General features: G+C 43.4%; 1 protein-coding gene and 1 non-coding gene across 5 annotated transcripts in view; one reads left to right on the forward strand and one right to left on the reverse strand.

The window, feature by feature from the left end:
* Nucleotides 1-460: 460 nt before the first annotated feature.
* On the reverse strand, nucleotides 461-542 carry TRNAS-UGA (transfer RNA serine (anticodon UGA)). Its single transcript has one exon. It is a non-coding gene; the product is annotated as a tRNA-Ser (tRNA).
* Nucleotides 543-587: 45 nt separating this feature from the next.
* LOC135417807 (catenin alpha-3-like) overlaps nucleotides 588-17,992 on the forward strand; it is a 61,402-nt gene continuing 43,997 nt past the window's right edge. The window contains exons 1-5 of one of the 4 annotated variants that reach the window (XM_064662307.1): nucleotides 588-794; nucleotides 5,208-5,259; nucleotides 6,332-6,505; nucleotides 6,856-6,975; nucleotides 17,592-17,714. The gene's annotated coding sequence lies outside the window, so the exon portion shown is untranslated. Of the gene's footprint in view, nucleotides 795-5,207; nucleotides 5,260-6,331; nucleotides 6,506-6,812; nucleotides 6,976-17,591; nucleotides 17,715-17,992 lie in introns of all 4 variants that reach the window. The other 3 variants (XM_064662308.1, XM_064662309.1, XM_064662306.1) reach the window with 3 other exon arrangements.

Here is a 17,992-nt window from a genome sequence, read left to right on the forward strand (position 1 = left end):
TCAGCCTCGAGAGGAGAGGAGTGAGAGAGGATCTCCTTAATGTGTCTAAATATCTAAAGAGGAGGTGCCAAGAGGATGGAGCCAGGCTGTTCTTGATGGTGCCAAGCAATGGGACGAGAGGCAACAGGCAGAAACGATGCCCAGGATGTTCCACCTGAGCGCGGGGAAGTACTTTGTTCCTGTGCAGTGAGCACTGGAATAGGTGGTCCAGAGAGGGTGCGGGGTCTCCCTCACTGGGGACATCCCAGAACTGTCTGGACGCAGTTCTGTGCTGGGTGCAGGGAGGTTGGACCAGATGATGCACTGCGGTCTCTTCAGTCTTGCCGATCCCGTGAAATACTGGGTAATCTCTCATTGTGCTGCGGAGGTTTAGCAGCGAGAGAACACGTGAGGAGTAAAACTTGTGTGTTATAAGAAATAAAAGGACACGGCGAGAAGGTAAAAGATGACCATCACCGATCGCAGCGAGCAGGGTTCGAACCTGCGCGGGGAGACCCCATTGGATTTCAAGTCCAACGCCTTAACCACTCGGCCATCGCTGCTGTTGGCGACAAGAAAGCCCGGCTGCCTCCTTATAGGGCGTTCCGCCGAGGGAGGCCACGCCCCCAACCCTGTGGAGCCAATGGGCGGTGCGGGCCCCGCCCCCCTCTCTGAGGGGAGCCGCCGCCATGGCGGACTCACGGCGCAGGGACCGCGCTGGGAACACGAACAGCTCCGTGCGCTTTGGAGCGTTCCACCCTGGAACGTAAAGGCTGTGTCCGCTCCCGCGAGTTAAATGTGCGCACCCGAACGTGGTAGAGAGAGGGCAGCCAGGAACTGTGACAAAATACAGTAACGATTAGGCATTGCGTCAGCTCCCGCAGTGACGTTAATTTTTTCTCGTTTTTGTGTTTCTTTCAGTTATTACAAAATGTCTCTATCATATGGCTTTTATATGTAATTTAATTAACTATAGATATATTTTTTTTTACCCTAGCAACAGTTAATTGTGCCAGCAGTAGTGCAATGGAAATTTAACTTGACTTCGTACCTGTGCTGCAGTGGGTAAAAATAATAATTTTACCTCATTTTCTCTCCTATAGTCAGAGCTCTTGTGAATACTTTTTTTTTTTTTTTTTTTAATGAGTAGCTGGAGTGATATTGATAACTGTGCTTCCCTACTTCTATTTTATTTTTTTTGGTATGAATTATTGATCAAGAAGCACTCATGATAAATCTTTGCCTTAGTACCAAAAATATTGCTGAATTAGTAAAGATCTTAAAATAGGCTCATGAAAACAGTCTTTTAGGACTTTTCTCTGGAAACTTGACCTGGGTAATGTAGAGAACAGACAGATATTAGAAAGCACAAGATGTATCCATAGTTTAAAAGAATTTAAAAAGAGTGAAAAAAAAGTAGTGCCTTCAGTACAGTGTATTACAGCTGATGGGAACTTCTTAAAGAACTGGAGACTGTCAGATCATGTTTGCTATTGGGAAAACAAGTATTTGTCATGTCTCAGTGCCAGAAAAGACTTGTCGGGGCTTCTAGTACAAAGCTGTTGCTGCTTTTATTTATTTATTTTTTTTTTATTTACTTGAGGACAAAGAGCAGTTCTTTCCTTCTACACTGATGGATATGCTGCAAGATTAATTTTCTTTACAGAATACAGACTTTTGAAATATGTGTACAGGTAATTTTTTTAGGAAGATCTTAGGCAGTGCAAGAGCACTTTCACTGTTCAAAGCAAAAGGAAACCAAACTATAAAACCACACTGAAGTTCAGTTTTGGTAAGAGCCCTTCCAGTAAGGGTATTTGTTCTAACACTTCCTGAAGGGATTGAACCACAGCTCTTATTTTTTTTTGGGTTGGTTCTTTTTTTTTTTTAATGAATGCCTTTTGACACTTAAAGTTGTTTAATAACCTGGAGATCCATGCAATATTTGGAATGTTACCACCTGAGTCTTTTTGGGTTATTTGCACAAAGTTATTTTACTCAGAAAAGATTAACAGAAAACTTTCAAATGCTCTACGTCTTGAATTTTGCCCACTTATTAAGGACAGTTGCTAAGAGGGAAAAATTCCCCTTACCTATATGAAACATAAAATATGCCTTTCCTGCTTTTCCAGATGCCTTGTTTTGTTATTTTCATTGAAGGAACCTGGGAGGGGAATCCATTCTATTACTGGGAGTCCTACATTTAAAGTGTCCTTAAAGTCTAACTTAAAATACTCTTGTTTTAGGCTACAGAACCAATTTTTGCTTTTAATTCTAGTGAAGTAGCACTAAGTAGTACTTACTTCTCTGAGAACTCTAGACCACGTTTTCCTTTTTACTTTTCGAAAGGAAAGTCTTTTTTAAACACTCCCTTTCTTGATTGAAATGTTAAATACATTTTTTAGTGAAGAATTTTTTATAGCTTTTTGTTCTTGTTGTTAAGACAATTCTTCTGTAAGCTGAGAAAATATGGAGATTGGTACTTATCTACAGAGCGGTTTTGAGCTGCTTAGGGAAAATGTTCAAGAGAAAATGAAGAATCATTATGTTTTTTACTATTTTACGTGGGTTTGAGAGCAAGCAAAATCAATGGGAGCAGTGTCATTAACGTCTGTCCCACACAGATATTCACCTCACCAGAGGTCTCTTGCTGTTTGACTTACATTCTAACAGCTGCCTGAAACTATAATAGCACAATTCCTTTGTCTCAGGAATGAAGTTAATTAGCATCACTACTCAACTATGGGCTTGTGTTTGGGAGGTTTTTTTGGATTTGATCTCCTTGTCAAGACATGTTTTGAATCTACTGAAAATGATGCTGAAAAGGCAGTTATATTGTGGAACCATGCAAAATACAGAAAAGCCAAATAAGACACAGCCATAATAAATGGCAGTGTGGTCTTATTAACAAAGGACTTATTTACTTGAAAGCAAGAGAGAGCCAGGGCTGCCTGTCTGTGCCCCCGAGGGGGGGGACCACTGGGGACAGCACGGCAGGTCACCCCTGTGCTCCCACACACACACGCTGCTTCCTCACAGCAATGTCTGACTTCTGTGGTTTGAATTTAGGAGCCTTTGTTTCATAGCAGAACAAAGAAGAAACCTGGTTTTTTTTTTTCTTTAAATGGTAGTTGCCTTTATTTTGCATTTACATTAGTCTAGGACTCGGGATAAGCGTGCAATTTCAGTAAAATAATAAATAGTGAGAGTTGACTGTGTAGAAGGCACACAGGGTGTTATGTTTAACCAGCTACGTGCAACCGAATGTTGAAAAACAATTGGTGTCTGTCTCTCTTTGGAAAAAGTTGTTGCTTGAGCAACTCTGGAGTGACCTCCAGTGTTCTTTGTGCAGGCTGCAAGTAAAGAGCTCACAGTACGTCTTGCAGGTACCTCGTGCAAAAGGTGGGGCTCTGAGTACTTTGATACATCAAGTTTTGAAGATGAGCAGTGATCCAAAAGGGCTTGCAGCCTTCAGCCCTGGATACTGAGCTAGGGAAACTCAACAGTATCTAAAGAAGACACTAAAACCCAGACATACAAGCCTAAAGTAAAACGCTGAGATTTCTGAACCGGAATAATGTCTGTTGCCAAGTGCTGGAGAGCCTCTGCACGTACAAGCGTTTAATTAATAAAGCATACTATCTGCTGTACATAATCCTAATTTTGAAGACCTTAAAGTCTGAGATACTTTAAGACCTTTAAGAGCCTGAGGCAGCTTGGGTAGGATAGAGCTTCCCAATCTGCGTGGGTCCTTTCCCAGACATCTAAGAGGAAGATCCTTGTTCCCAGTGGGCACGTCAGCGTACCTACTTCAGAATGGTGTGGGAAATTCTCCAGGAGTACTGTCCTGTAGCCATTAAGCAGCCCTGAAGATAATTAGATATTAGACTAAAAGCCTAACTAAAGCATTTGGCATGCCATAGGTTAAAGTTAATCATGTGTATGCATAAACATTGCTAATTTGTATGCAGTTATACTGTCAGAGGATTAGTTAATTATCAGAATTCGTGCATGTGACATTGCTTTTTGAATGTATTGTTCCAGAATTTTTGCAGTTTTGAACCTATGGCACCTGTTTTTAAATGGAAATATAAATTACAGCTGACAGCCTTCATGAAGGATTGTGGGATTTAGAAAGTTTTCATAAAATTATAATGCAGTTGCTTTGGAGATGCAAACTAAATTAAAGCCATCAATGCTTAGAATTTTGCTTCATGGCAGTAAGAAATGTGAAGTAAACACTAAAAAAAAAAAGCTTTAGTGTATCTCATGGGCATTTAATGAAGACTTAACTGATCCAAAATGGACACGATAAGAAATAAAATTTCTCAGTGGGTAAGTGTATTTTGAAAGTGAATTTATCTCCCAAAGGGATCTTAAAAGTTTTATTTCTTAGTCCCTTAAAACTAGCAAGAGCCTAACACTGTAATAGATAACAGAGATAAAAATCTGGTTTAGGACTTTTATATAAAATAATGGTGCTGGGATAGAATTACCTATATTTTTTTCATGTTTTTAATTTCTACAAGTAAAGAGGACAGATACTGAAAAATCTTCAGTAGGATATGGACAGATTAACCAACCAGTAGAAAAAATGCACAAATGTTTTCTTTAGAAATATGAAGTCCCAAGCACTTCAATCCTTCATTTTCCTTGTCTTTCTTGACCCCTTAAGTGCAATGTTAATTTTGTGATGCTTGTTGCATCCTTTCTCACCCATTTGGTCTGTGGCCTTTTATTTAATCATTCTCTATCAGCTTTACCAATTCAATAGTTTCAGCATTTATTCCTGTTAGAAATCTATGATGCTTGCAAAAGAAAAAATAGATTAGATTCTGCCCAAGCTAACGAGTAGAACAGAACTTTGTGCTTATGTGGAACTTGGAATATTCAAGAGTAAATTTTACATCTCCCTTGAAGGATGTGAGTGAATTAATGACCCCAAGACCAATTATTGTATTAGAACAGCTGATGTAGTCTAGCACCACTAGAATTTCATTTTAATGAAATTACTGGCTCAGTGTTACAAGATTATCAAATTGTATAACTGAATGTTGGTGGTGGTGTCAATGCAGCCAAATATTTAGTTGCATTCTTATTTTTAAATAAATAATCCTAGTAAATTTAGACATGTATGCACTACTAGATTAGACCCTTTTTCCTTAATACATTTTTACCAGATTTACTGGCTTTTAAACAAAATGAATGTACCATTTTCCTTCTTGCAGCTTGTGTGTTTTATACATACATTTACTACATTTTTATGAAAACAGAAAGAAGGTAAGCAGATATGCTTTCAAAATACAGCTATACTAAATATCATGTGAAAATGCTAATCTTTACCAAAAATGCCGTCATGGTAGGTTTATTAATTAGGCTTGGCTTTCACAAGGCATCTGCAACACCATAAATAAAGAGGGACATATCATCCACCTGTACAAAAATAAAATATGCTTCTGGCTCCCATTCTCTATTGCTTGACTTTTGTCTCCTTTCTGAGCACAGATCCCTGTGTGGGTTTGGAGGCCCTGATTTACTTCACTTCTGTATGCTTCAAATCTTAAAATACATGACTTTCTAAAATTTATTTTTCATTTCATCACGTTTTCCACTTTGAGAGATTCTTTCCCCATTGTGATAATGGGTAACACCAGCAGGTGCACCTTGTGTTTAGTACCTCCAGATTAGCAGAAGCTTTAGAAAGTTTAAGTGAGAAAAAAACTTTAGAAAGTGTAAGTTATGAAAAAAACCCCTTCATCAGAAAGTCTCCCTGTTGATCAGTGGTTGGCTTAGTCACATTTGTGCCTAAACATTAAATCTAATTGTAGTATTGACAGGTTGCAATTATCCTGGGCAAAAGACCACTCTACCTTTAATTCCTGTTAAGCCTCAATGATAGATTGTAGCAATAAACCTTTTCAATTCCTTATACATTGGAAATCAAATGTGTATTTTGAATTGCAAGACCTCGAATGAAGGAAAGGTAAAACTCAGTAACAGAATAAATACAACTTTGATTGTCCTGTGGAATCAATGTACCTTGGGTCTTTCAGATAAATAGCCCCCTTTTCCAAATGAAGCTTCTACATATACATTGTTATACAATATTGGAATATTTACCAATTACACACCTACTGTTAGAATTTTACTTGTGGAGAAATCTATGGTATACAATGTTAGCACTCACAGTTAGAAGTTTGATTTTTATAGGTCTATATTGTTGCTGATTTCTGTCACTGATGGGCTGCATGCAAAGAAACACAGTGACAATGTGCTTTTGTTGAACTGTCTGAGAACCTTGTGATCTTCATGATTAATCTTTTTTAATCTTTGGTTATTCTCTCCTTTATAGGCTACATTTCCTACTCAAGAAAGATATTCCCAGTGAAAATTCCAAAAGATAGTTTGAAGAAACAAACCTAGAGCAATGGAGATCTTGAGATTTGTGTCCATGTGTGGATCCCAAGAAGAACTAAGGATGAGTTTAGGAACTTCAGGCAGTGCTGTTTCATTTCTTACACTTACAGTGATATGAATAATTTTGCAATTTAAGCTTCTAAACTGCTCATTTCATATTGCATGCTTTCTCTAGTGGGGGGAATTAGTGCCTTGTCAGCAGAATGTTTTTAAAGAGTTGTCCCTTGAAATAATATTATTTACTGTTTGTATAGAATTATATCTTGTGGATTCAATATAGTTCTGACAAGTTTGATTAAATAATAATGTACAAATGTGAAGTGTATTAACTCTGTTCAGTGCTTCTATTAAAAGTAAATAAATCAGTAAAGCAACTGAAAATAGAAATGACTAGTTACTGGATTTACTTTTGATAGCTGAAGGCAAATGGAGAGTCAGAATATTGGAATGTGCTTGTAGGTGCGGAGACCTTCGGAAGAAATGGCGAGGAGGGAGAGGTGGACACCTGCTCAAAGAAAACTTTGCTGCCAGGGAGAAGCTGTAACGTGGGAAAGAATTCGTCCTCGTGCAGGATGCTGTGTATGTTCCCTTTATCTGTCTGCTGAGAGGTGACTCCCTTGCTGCAAGATAAAATTGTCACAGCCGTGCCTGGGGCCCCTGCAGGGGGGGTCACGCAGGCCATAACCACAGGGGAGGAGTTTTATTTCTGAACTGTTTCAAGTTAGTTATTGCAGCAATGTGAAATTTCGTTAAAGAGTTTGATTTGAAAATTTCCTTCGGCCTAGTTTAGTCTAAATTATTTAAGAAAACATGATGACATCTCTACTGGTGGACACAGGGTTATGTCTAAGGTCCTGTGTCTGGTGTGTCCGTGCCCTGATGCCATGCTGGGGTTAGATTTAGCCACTCACCAGTTAGGAATTTTTGACTTACCTTCTGTGGGAATGAAATCCAGGTACATGAGATGCATAAAAACCTGATGTGAATCAACCAATTTCCTTACCTGGGTGATCACAGGCAAGACTGGGATGTACTACAGATTGTGTTCACCCAATGCAAATATGGATACTTTGTTTGATTTGAAATTTTATTTATTTTTTATGGTTACTTTACTTGATTTATTAAATTTTCAACGTGTTTTCCAGAAGTGTTGGGTCTGACTAGGTCTAGCTCTCACTCAAAGCTGTGAAATCCTATCTAGAGTGTTAGGGCAGAACACACAAAAGCAGAACCTTGTCTTGGGGAACAAAAGGGGATAAAAAAATCATGGGAGTTAGCAAAAGAGGCTGGAAAACCTACTACCTGAAAAAAAATGCGTGTGTTGGAAGGAAGGATAAGTGAACACTGACTTGAAATGATTTTAAATGAACCCCAACAAATAGCCTCAGTGCTTATGGACTACCTGTCGCGATATGAAGGGAGAGTGGCAGGCAGAGGAGCAGGGGCTAGGGCCCCCTCGGGTCAGCCCCCATCCCCTCAGGTCAGCCCCCATCCCCTCAGGTCAGCCCCCTTTCCCTCAGGTCAGCCCCCATCCCCTCAGGTCAGCTCCCCTCCCCTCAGGTCAGCCCCCATCCCCTCAGGTCAGCCCCCATCCCCTCAGGTCAGCCCCCTTCCCCTCAGGTCAGCCCCCATCCCCTCAGGTCAGCCCCCATCCCCTCAGGTCAGCCCCCATCCCCTCAGGTCAGCTCCCCTCCCCTCAGGTCCACCCTCAGTCAAGGTGTGTTTCCCTGCCTGTGGTAAGGAATGGGGCAGGAGCCAGTGACCGTGCTCATCCTGGAATTCCAATGGCCCATAGCAGCGGGGTGACTGTGGTGTTCACTTCCTGTGGTGTTTCTCCTTGAGTTTCAGGATTCTGTAACACAAAGACTTGGGCCCCCAAGGTCTTTTCTTCAGGAAAGTGAACTGGGATTTTTTTGTTTTTCATATGTAATTTCTGCATTTTATTGACTCAATACATCTCTTCCTAGTAATGGCACGGGACATTCGGGCATATACAGAAGTTGATGGGCTAACACCCATTTAATGGTTGAAAGACAAATTTTCCAATCAAAACAAAGAGGATTGCTGTTCACTGCTGTAGTAATTTGCTTCATAAATAAAACACTGATGTGGTTACAAAGATCTAATGATTAAAAAGATGCAATAGGGATCATCTACATAACTTCATTTGTCTATATGGAATTTTGCAATGAAGTGAATTGTGGTTTTGTTTGTTCTTAACTTTAAACTAACATTCATGAACTGAGAGAGCTAACAAATGCTGAGAAATACTAACTGCAGTTAGTAAGATTTATACTTTCATTGCATCCCATAGTTTTAATACAGTACTCAGAAAATTAAATCTTTTTTAGTCCAGCACCTTTCTTCTCTGTTTATTGTTGTTCGTGCCTCCTAAATTCATGAATAACAAGTGAGCAAAGAAGGATTTTTTCCAAGGTTCAAGCTTGAAATATAAACCTGAGAGGAATGAATTATGAATGAAATTGTAAGTTTAATATGGCAATAGCAGGTACATTTCCCTGTAATAAATTATTGTACCATCTAGGAAAGTCTGCTTAGTTTATATGAGTAATATTTGATGCTTTTGCATCCATAATCCATTTTGCTGCATTCTTTCTATGCAGCTTTAAGTGCAGAAGACACTATTGAAATCAGTTGGCCAAGGTGATTGATTTATTTTTTCTCCCTATTCCTTGCAGCTGTTTCCGTACTGTCTCTCGTATGTCCAAGTATTTGTGTTTTTTTTTTCTCTTTCTCTCTTCTGAGTAGTCACAATATGTGCTCCTTCCTTAGTTGGTTATTTTCTTTTCCTCCTAGTCGAGCCTCTCCAGTGCTATTAGATGGTGTCAGATTATCTCAACCTTTGGGCTGTCTGTGCCCTTTTTACCTCCAAATAAACTAAAAATAGCAAAACTGCTTTGGTAGAAGTTTTCCAAAATGAAAATTCAGCCCATGACACATGGGCCTCATACAAATTTTCAGACTGAATGGTTTAAGACCGTTACGATCTTAAGCAGCAGAATAGAGTCTCTAGCAGAATAGATACAAATATTGAGCAACCTTTGCCTGTTTAGAATTTCCAGAGGTTTTTTGTTCATGAGTGCTATTTCAAACTGCATTTCAGGGTACTCAGATTTGCTATAATAGCAAATTAGCAAAACTTCACTCATGTCCATTTCCTAAATGGCTCTCTTGATGGAAAATCTTATAAATGTGGGATTATGAATCTGGAAGTATGTTTTGGTTGTTTTTTGAAGGTAAATGAAGAAGACTGTTCATACAAACCATGGATATTTATGATTTGTATATTGCATCCGTATTTGGGCTGGGATTTACAGTAATGGTCTTTGCTTGCTTTCTTCCCCTTTCCCTTCTCATGTTCCACCTAAACCTCCCTGATTTTTGAGGGGGCTTTGCCGTTTACTTCACTGGTGTCTGATTTAGGGTCTAAAAGCTCGGTGTCAGACAATGTTTGCAAGACTAGGAATGAGCTTGGGTGTTGTACAAGTTTCGAGCTGGCTTCCTGCCAAGTCCCCCGAAACTTGACAACAAGGACCCGCCTCCCAGAGAGGGAAAAGAAGAAAAACCAAGCAGCCAAAGCTATAGCAAAAATATGTATATATATATATATGTATATTTATATATAAGACAGATACATGAAAGGGGAATACCACACACCAGGGGGGGGAAGGGGGGGGGGGGGGGGGGAGGAAAAAAAAAGGAGAAGGACAAAAAGGGGCAAGGACCGAACAAGTCAAACAGCCAGTCGAAGGCAAACTAGCAAGAATCTCACCACTTCCCTTCGAACAGGCAGGATGGCCAGACACGGTCCTTGGCTCTCCCCTCACGCGTGGCAGATAACGGCAGTCACTGTAGGCCTCGGCTCCAGATAAGCCCAACCGAAACAGGGACCCACCGTTCTCGAACCTCGCCGGAGAGGAAAGAGGGCGAACTCTCTTATCAATGCCTTATTTATACCCTGGGTTACGTAAAGGAATAGCATGGAATACTTCCTTGGTCACCTTCCTAGTTCCTTCCTGGTTACAAGCTGGTTTCCAGGAAGGCCTAGACTGAAACCATCACATTCTCCACCCCTTATTCCATACTATTTCTTTACGTAACACCTGTATATTGTGTTTGTCTCTATCCCGTACATATACACATATATATATATAGTCCATGTTTATTTTTTCTCGAAGGTTGTCGTCTGTCATTGAAGATCAGCACCACCAGCAACTCGATTTGTGTTCTTGGCCCTTTCGTCATAATCACAGTTCCGGTTTAGGGCTGGCTCATTGGTTTGGGCTGTGTCATCATCGGCCATCCTTAGATTCTCGTATCAGCTTTGTTTGGGTCTCTCTTTTTTTTTTTTTTCCATCTGGTGTCTGGTCTCCTGTAAAATACAACTCAAGGCACAGAATTAGTTTTTTCCCAGGCTTAGGTTTCCTTGAGGCACACATTGGACCTCTCCATCCTTCCTCATAACCCACCAAGTATATCCAGGCCCTTGAGCAAAGACAATCCCACGAATGGGTTTGTCTTGGCCTGAGGGAGGAGTGATCCAAACGGCCTTACCTAACATACCTTTTAGATGGATCGCTGGAACTTTGTCTCCATCTACAGTGTGGAGGGACTCTGCTTGGGCAGGACCAGCTCGGTTGACAGAGCCTCGGGTGTTGACTAGCCAGGTGGCCTTGGCTAAATTCTTGTCCCAATTTTTGTAAGTTCCCCCACCTAGTGCCTTTAGAGTCGTCTTCAACAGTCCATTACACCTTTCTACTTTTCCTGCAGCAGGTGCATGATATGGAATGTGATATACCCATTCAATACCATGCTCCTGTGCCCAAGTGGCCACTAGACTGTTTTTGAAATGAGTCCCGTTGTCTGACTCAATTCGCTCTGGAGTGCCATGTCTCCACAGGACCTGCTTCTCAAGGCCTAGGATGGTGTTTCGGGCTGTTGCATGCGGTACCGAATATGTTTCTAACCATCCGGTGGTTGCTTCCACCATGGTAAGCACATAGCGTTTACCTTGGTGGGTCTGTGGCAATGTGATGTAATCAATCTGCCAGGCCTCTCCATACTTATACTTCTCCCAACGTCCACCATACCACAGGGGCTTCAGTCTTTTCGCCTGCTTAATAGCGGCACAGGTCTCGCAATCATGGATAACTTCAGAAATGATATCCATGGTTAAATCCACCCCTCGGTCTCGTGCCCATCTGTGAGTGGCATCTCGGCCTTGATGACCGGAAGCATCATGGGCCCATCGAGCCAGAAACAGCTCTCCCTTCTGCTGCCAGTCTAGGTCTACTTGTGACACCCCTATCTGTGCAGCTCGGTCCGCTTCTCTGTTGTTATTATGTTCTTCATTAGCTTGCTTCTTGGACACATGGGCATCTACATGGTGGACTCTCACATTCAGACTCTTCGCTCTGGCAGCGATGTCCTGCCACAAGTCAGCAGCCCAGATGGGTTTTCCTCCACGCCTCCAGTTCATCTTCTTCCATCGGTCTAACCATCCCCATAGAGCATTGGCTATCATCCACGAGTCTGTGTAGAGGTAGAGTCTCGGCCATCCTTCTCGTTCGGCGATGTCCAGGGCCAATTGGACGGCTTTGAGCTCTGCAAATTGACTCGACCCGCCTTGACCCTCAGTAGCTTCTGCCACTCGTCGGGTGGGACTCCAAACGGCTGCTTTCCACTTCCGGTTCCTTCCTACAATACGGCAAGAACCATCAGTGAAAAGGGCATAACACCTTTCTTCATCTGGCAGCTGATCAAATGGCGGAGCTTCTTCAGCTCGGCTCACTGGCTCTTCTTCTTCTTCTGCCAGACTGAAGTTCCCACCTTCAGGCCAATTTGTGATAACCTCCAGAATTCCAGGGCGATTTGAGCTTCCCAATCGTACACGCTGCGTAATCAAGGCTATCCACTTGCTCCATGTGGCATCAGTGGCATGATGCGTAGGGGGTACCTTCCCTTTGAACATCCAGCTCAAGACTGGTAATCGGGGTGCCAGGAAGAGCTGTGCTTCAGTACCAATTACCTCTGTAGCTGCTCGTATACCTTCATACGCCGCTAAGATTTCCTTTTCCACAGGGGTGTAATTAGCCTCAGAACCTCTGTAGCTTCGGCTCCAGAAACCCAGTGGTCGCCCTCGTGTCTCGCCAGGCACCTTTTGCCAGAGGCTCCAGGAGGGACCTTTATCTCCAGCTGCAGAGTAGAGTACATTCTTTACATCTGGTCCCGTTCTAACTGGTCCAAGAGCCACGGCATGTGCAATTTCTTGCTTGATCTGCCTGAAAGCTTGTTGTTGCTCAGGACCCCACTGGAAGTTGTTCTTTTTACGGGTCACAAAGTAAAGAGGGCTCACAATCTGACTGTATTCTGGGATATGCATCCTCCAGAAACCTATTGCTCCCAGAAAAGCTTGGGTTTCTTTCTTGTTTGTGGGGGGAGCCATTGCTACAATCTTGTTGATTATGTCTGTTGGTATCTGGCGTCGTCCATCTTGCCATTTCACCCCTAGGAATTGGATCTCTCGGGCAGGTCCCTTGACTTTGCTCTTCTTGATAGCGAAACCGGCCTCGAGGAGAATCTGGATGATCGTCTGTCCTTTTTTGAAAACTTCTTCTGCTGTATCCCCCCATACAATGATGTCATCGATGTACTGGATGTGTTCGGGAGCCTTACCCTTCTCTAGTGTGGCCTGGATCAGTCCATGGCAGATGGTTGGACTGTGTTTCCACCCCTGGGGCAGTCGATTCCAGGTGTATTGAATGCCCCTCCAGGTGAAAGCAAACTGTGGCCTGCACTCTGCCGCTAAGGGAATGGAGAAAAACGCGTTGGCTATGTCGATGGTGGCGTACCACTTTGCTGTCTTGGACTCCAACTCGTATTGGAGCTCCAACATATCTGGCACGGCAGCACTCAACGGTGGCGTAACTTCATTTAAGCCACGATAGTCCACAGTCAGTCTCCACTCTCCATCGGATTTACGCACAGGCCAGATGGGGCTGTTGAAGGGTGAATGGGTTCTGCTGACCACCCCTTGGCTCTCCAACTTCCGGATCATTTTGTGGATAGGGATCACAGCATCTCGGTTTGTCCGATACTGTCGTCTGTGCACAGTTGTTGTGGCTATTGGCACTTCTTGATCTTTAACTTGCAGTAATCCTACAATGGAAGGGTCTTCTGAGAGGCCAGGAAGGGCAGACAATTGCTTGGACTCCTCTTCAATCACCGAGGCTATACCAAAAGCCCACCGGTACCCTTTCGGGTCCTTGAAGTATCCTCTCCTTAAGTAGTCCATACCAAGGATGCTAGGGGCTTCTGGCCCCGTCACAATGGGACGCTTTTCCCATTGGTCTCCCGTCAAGCTCATGTCTGCCTCTACCACTGACAATTCTTGAGACCCTCCGGTCACTCCAGAAATAGTAACAGTCTCGGTACTCTTATACTCCGAAGGCATTACAGTACACTGGGCTCCAGTATCTATCAAGGCCTGGTATCTCTGAGGATCCGATGTGCCAGGCCATCGAACCCACACAGCCCAGTAAACTCGGTTATCTTCTTGGTCCCTCTCCTTCTCCTGGCAGAAGGCAGGGCCCCTCTACTGGTCTTGATCAGAGCATTCGTCGTCAGAGTTTGACTTTGACTTCTTAGACTTTTTACCGTTGTCGAAGTGGACCTCCATCTTCTCGTGTTTCGGCGATCGCAGTTTCTTTTCTAAGAAATCTCCGTCTACTACGTAGACAACTTTCTTGTCAGTCTTCTTTCGCTTCAGCTCCCTCACTCTAGCTTCAAGCTTAAAAGTGGGTTCACCATCCCACTTCTTCATGTTTTCTCCTTTACTACGAAGGTATGCCCATAGTTGGTTACGTGGCCAACGTTTAGAGTTCTCTTTCCTTTGACTTGTGAATGACAGGGACCGTGAGCGAGATCGAGACCAGGATCGAGGTCTAGGCCGAGGTCGTCTTTGTCGGTCCCGCCATGATCTTCCCATTGGCCTTTCCTGGTAATCTCTATACCTTCTGTCCTCTCTGTCTCTAAGGTCGTCCTCATATCTGGAATATTCATAATCTCTCTCCATTCTTTCCCTATCATAGGGGTGTCGGTATAGAGGGTCGAAGGGGTCTTCCAGATTTTCCTCTATGCTCCTCATCCAAGCACACATGGTGTCCACACTTGGTTCATCCATCTTTGGATGATATGCGGTTATCAAGCAATACCTATATGGTTTAGGGGCACCTTGAATTACCTTCTTCCACATTGGTTGCGTGCAAGGAACATTCTCGGGAACTTGGATGTCATAATATTCTGGATCAGAGTAGACAATTTCCTGCATGGCCAATTCCCGCAGGTATTGGATGCCTTCTTCCGCAGTCCTCCACCTTCTCGAAGAACTCTTCAGGGACTCCTTAAACGGGTATTTCGCCCTCACAGCATGAAGAATTCGGAGCCAAAGACTGGATGCCGTTTTCTCCCTTCCCATTTCTTGTTCTATCTTAGGGTCTCGGGCAATGGATCCCAGTTGTCGTGCTTCGTCACCTTCAATTATGTGACTATCAGCTCCCTTGTCCCAGCATCGCACCAGCCAGGCGAGGATTTGTTCACCAGGCAAGCGCATATAATCTCTCCGTAAATCTCTAAGCTCTCTTGTGGTCAGTGATTGTATAATTTCGCTTTCTCGCATTATTTCTTGGCCATCTCTCCCACGTAGAATCTTTTCTACCTCCCTCTTTACTCTTCCGCTCTTACGTGGAACCGCTCCTGCCTCCTCCCTGTATCTCTCACGTGGAGATGGAGACTGGGCATGCCATGGGGATAAGCTTCTATGTTGTTCATGGCGTGGAGATGGACTTCTACGCCGTTCATACCGTGGGGACGGACTCCTACGTCGTTCACGCCGTGGAGATGGACTTCTACGTCGTTCACGCCGTGGAGATGGACTTCTACGTCGTTCACGCCGTGGAGATGGACTTCTACGTCGTTCACGATACCCAGCCGGTGGAGGTAGCGAGTAGTCTCTCGGGTGCCAAGATAAGGGCTTCTTCCAATCATCCACACCTCCAAGAGAAGGTTGGGTCTGGAGGGGTAGAGATAATTCCCCCTCCAATTGAGGGGGATGCTTTGGCTCCTTCTTTGCGTCCTTTGTAACACTGAATTTGTAGTCAGGATATAAATCATCAAGCGACAATATACCACCGGCCATTTGTGCTGTTGCTTTCTTTTCTCTTGGTGCTGTTCTGTATTCCTTTGGGCGTGCCCCTAGTTCCTTTGGACGTGCTCCTTCCCGTGTAGCCGTTTCTTCCTCTCTGGTAGCTGCTTCTTCTCTTCCAATCGCTCCTTCCTCAGTCACAACCACTTCTTCCTCTCTCGCAGTCGCGCCTTCATCACTTGCTGTTGCTCCTTCTCCCATTGCTGCCGCTCCTTCGTTCACTACGTCCTCTATTCCTTCTTCTTCTTCTTCTCTTTCTTCTGTGCGTTCTGGTTGCGGAGATGGGTCCGTAAGTTCCTCGATCTCCCTTACCCACGTCTTCTTCTTCTTTATAGGGGCAATGATGATCTTCCGGTTCTTAGCTTGAGTCCCGGTTCTAGTGGACTTAGTAGAAATGTCATTGACTTCAAGTTGTGTTTGGACCCCAACTTCTGTGGACCTAATAGGGACATCACTGGTTTCAAGTGGCGTGGTTTGGGTCTCTGTGTCGACCTTAGCCCTCTGAAGGTGGTCTATGGCAGCTCGATAAGCATTAGCCAGGCCCCAGCACAAAGCGGAGAATTGCATATTCGGATCTTTGTAGGAAAAACACCCTTCTGCCAAACAGTGGGCCATCTCACCAGAATCAAACATTTGTTCTGGTGTGAACTCCCAATTAATGGGGGGTGACACACGTCCTACTAATCTACCGAAATCTCCCCAAGCTCCATGCCACCCGGGGACTGGCCTGTCGGCAGCCCTTTCCAAAGTTCCAGCGAATCCCTTTGAGGTGTGATCTTTCCTACAAGAGGGAGAGCAACGGAACCCCATTCTTCCAAGTTTAAGGAGCACTTCCAGTACCTTTATCAATGACAGTACTGTTGCAATAAGATTTATATAGTAATTAGAGCCGATTTTAACCATGGGGATCTCCTTTACCAAACCTTCGATGTCAAAATTAAAGGATGGAAGCAATTCGTTCCATCCATCCTCAAGGTCTGGACGTCTCCCTATAGAGTAGCCTAACACAGGTGTAAAGACGGCTAGAATTATAAGACAAATTAATGAAATAGCCATTGCTTTTTGTTATTATTTCTTCTTGTTCCCAAAACAAACTTTTGTTTTATATAAACAAAGTTTCCTTGGCTGTTTTCCCAGACTCTGGCAGTGTTCCCAGACCTGTTCCCAAAACAATAGATTGGCTTGCAAAACAACACCGAGCTTAGCTGTCTTCCTGGAAAATGTTTATCAAAACAAGCCAAACTTAACCAAAATATCCCACTTCTGACACCAAAAATGTTGTACAAGTTTCGAGCTGGCTTCCTGCCAAGTCCCCCGAAACTTGACAACAAGGACCCGCCTCCCAGAGAGGGAAAAGAAGAAAAACCAAGCAGCCAAAGCTATAGCAAAAATATGTATATATATATATATGTATATTTATATATAAGACAGATACATGAAAGGGGAATACCACACACCAGGGGGGGGAAGGGGGGGGGGGGGGGGGGAGGAAAAAAAAAGGAGAAGGACAAAAAGGGGCAAGGACCGAACAAGTCAAACAGCCAGTCGAAGGCAAACTAGCAAGAATCTCACCACTTCCCTTCGAACAGGCAGGATGGCCAGACACGGTCCTTGGCTCTCCCCTCACGCGTGGCAGATAACGGCAGTCACTGTAGGCCTCGGCTCCAGATAAGCCCAACCGAAACAGGGACCCACCGTTCTCGAACCTCGCCGGAGAGGAAAGAGGGCGAACTCTCTTATCAATGCCTTATTTATACCCTGGGTTACGTAAAGGAATAGCATGGAATACTTCCTTGGTCACCTTCCTAGTTCCTTCCTGGTTACAAGCTGGTTTCCAGGAAGGCCTAGACTGAAACCATCACAGGTGTCTCTAAGTGGTGTTTTCAGTTGGGCACTACCACTTTGGGAGGAGTTCCAGTTGAGTACTGCCCTCCCAGTTTTGACTCTTCCCCTCCTGTTTTGTTTCACATAGACTGGGAATGACAGGCAACCATTTGCTGTCTCACTGTCGGTGCCTCAGGAGTCAAGCTGCATCAAGAGAGTTCTTCACAGAGCTGTTTCTAGGAACTCTTTAGTTAGATTCTTGAATCAAAAGGTAAGATTGAAGAGGAATGTAGGCAATTTTCCATGTTAGTGGAAGTACATGAAGCTGTAAATGGAACTGTTATAGTTGTTTAATAAAATAACGAGTTCAAAAGTTAAAAAGATTTAAAATGCTGGTTTTCTTAACCAACTTGCTAAAAAAAGAACTGTAAACATGACTGTTTTAAAAGTGTTATTAATATTTTAAATCATCGTGGTCATGTTGCTTTAAGCCAGTAGCCAAAGTTGTGTGATGTGTTTGCTTATCTTCCAGACATGAGAAACTGTATT

This window comes from Pseudopipra pipra, chromosome 8, assembly GCF_036250125.1.
Source record: "Pseudopipra pipra isolate bDixPip1 chromosome 8, bDixPip1.hap1, whole genome shotgun sequence".
Lineage (NCBI taxonomy): Eukaryota > Metazoa > Chordata > Aves > Passeriformes > Pipridae > Pseudopipra > Pseudopipra pipra.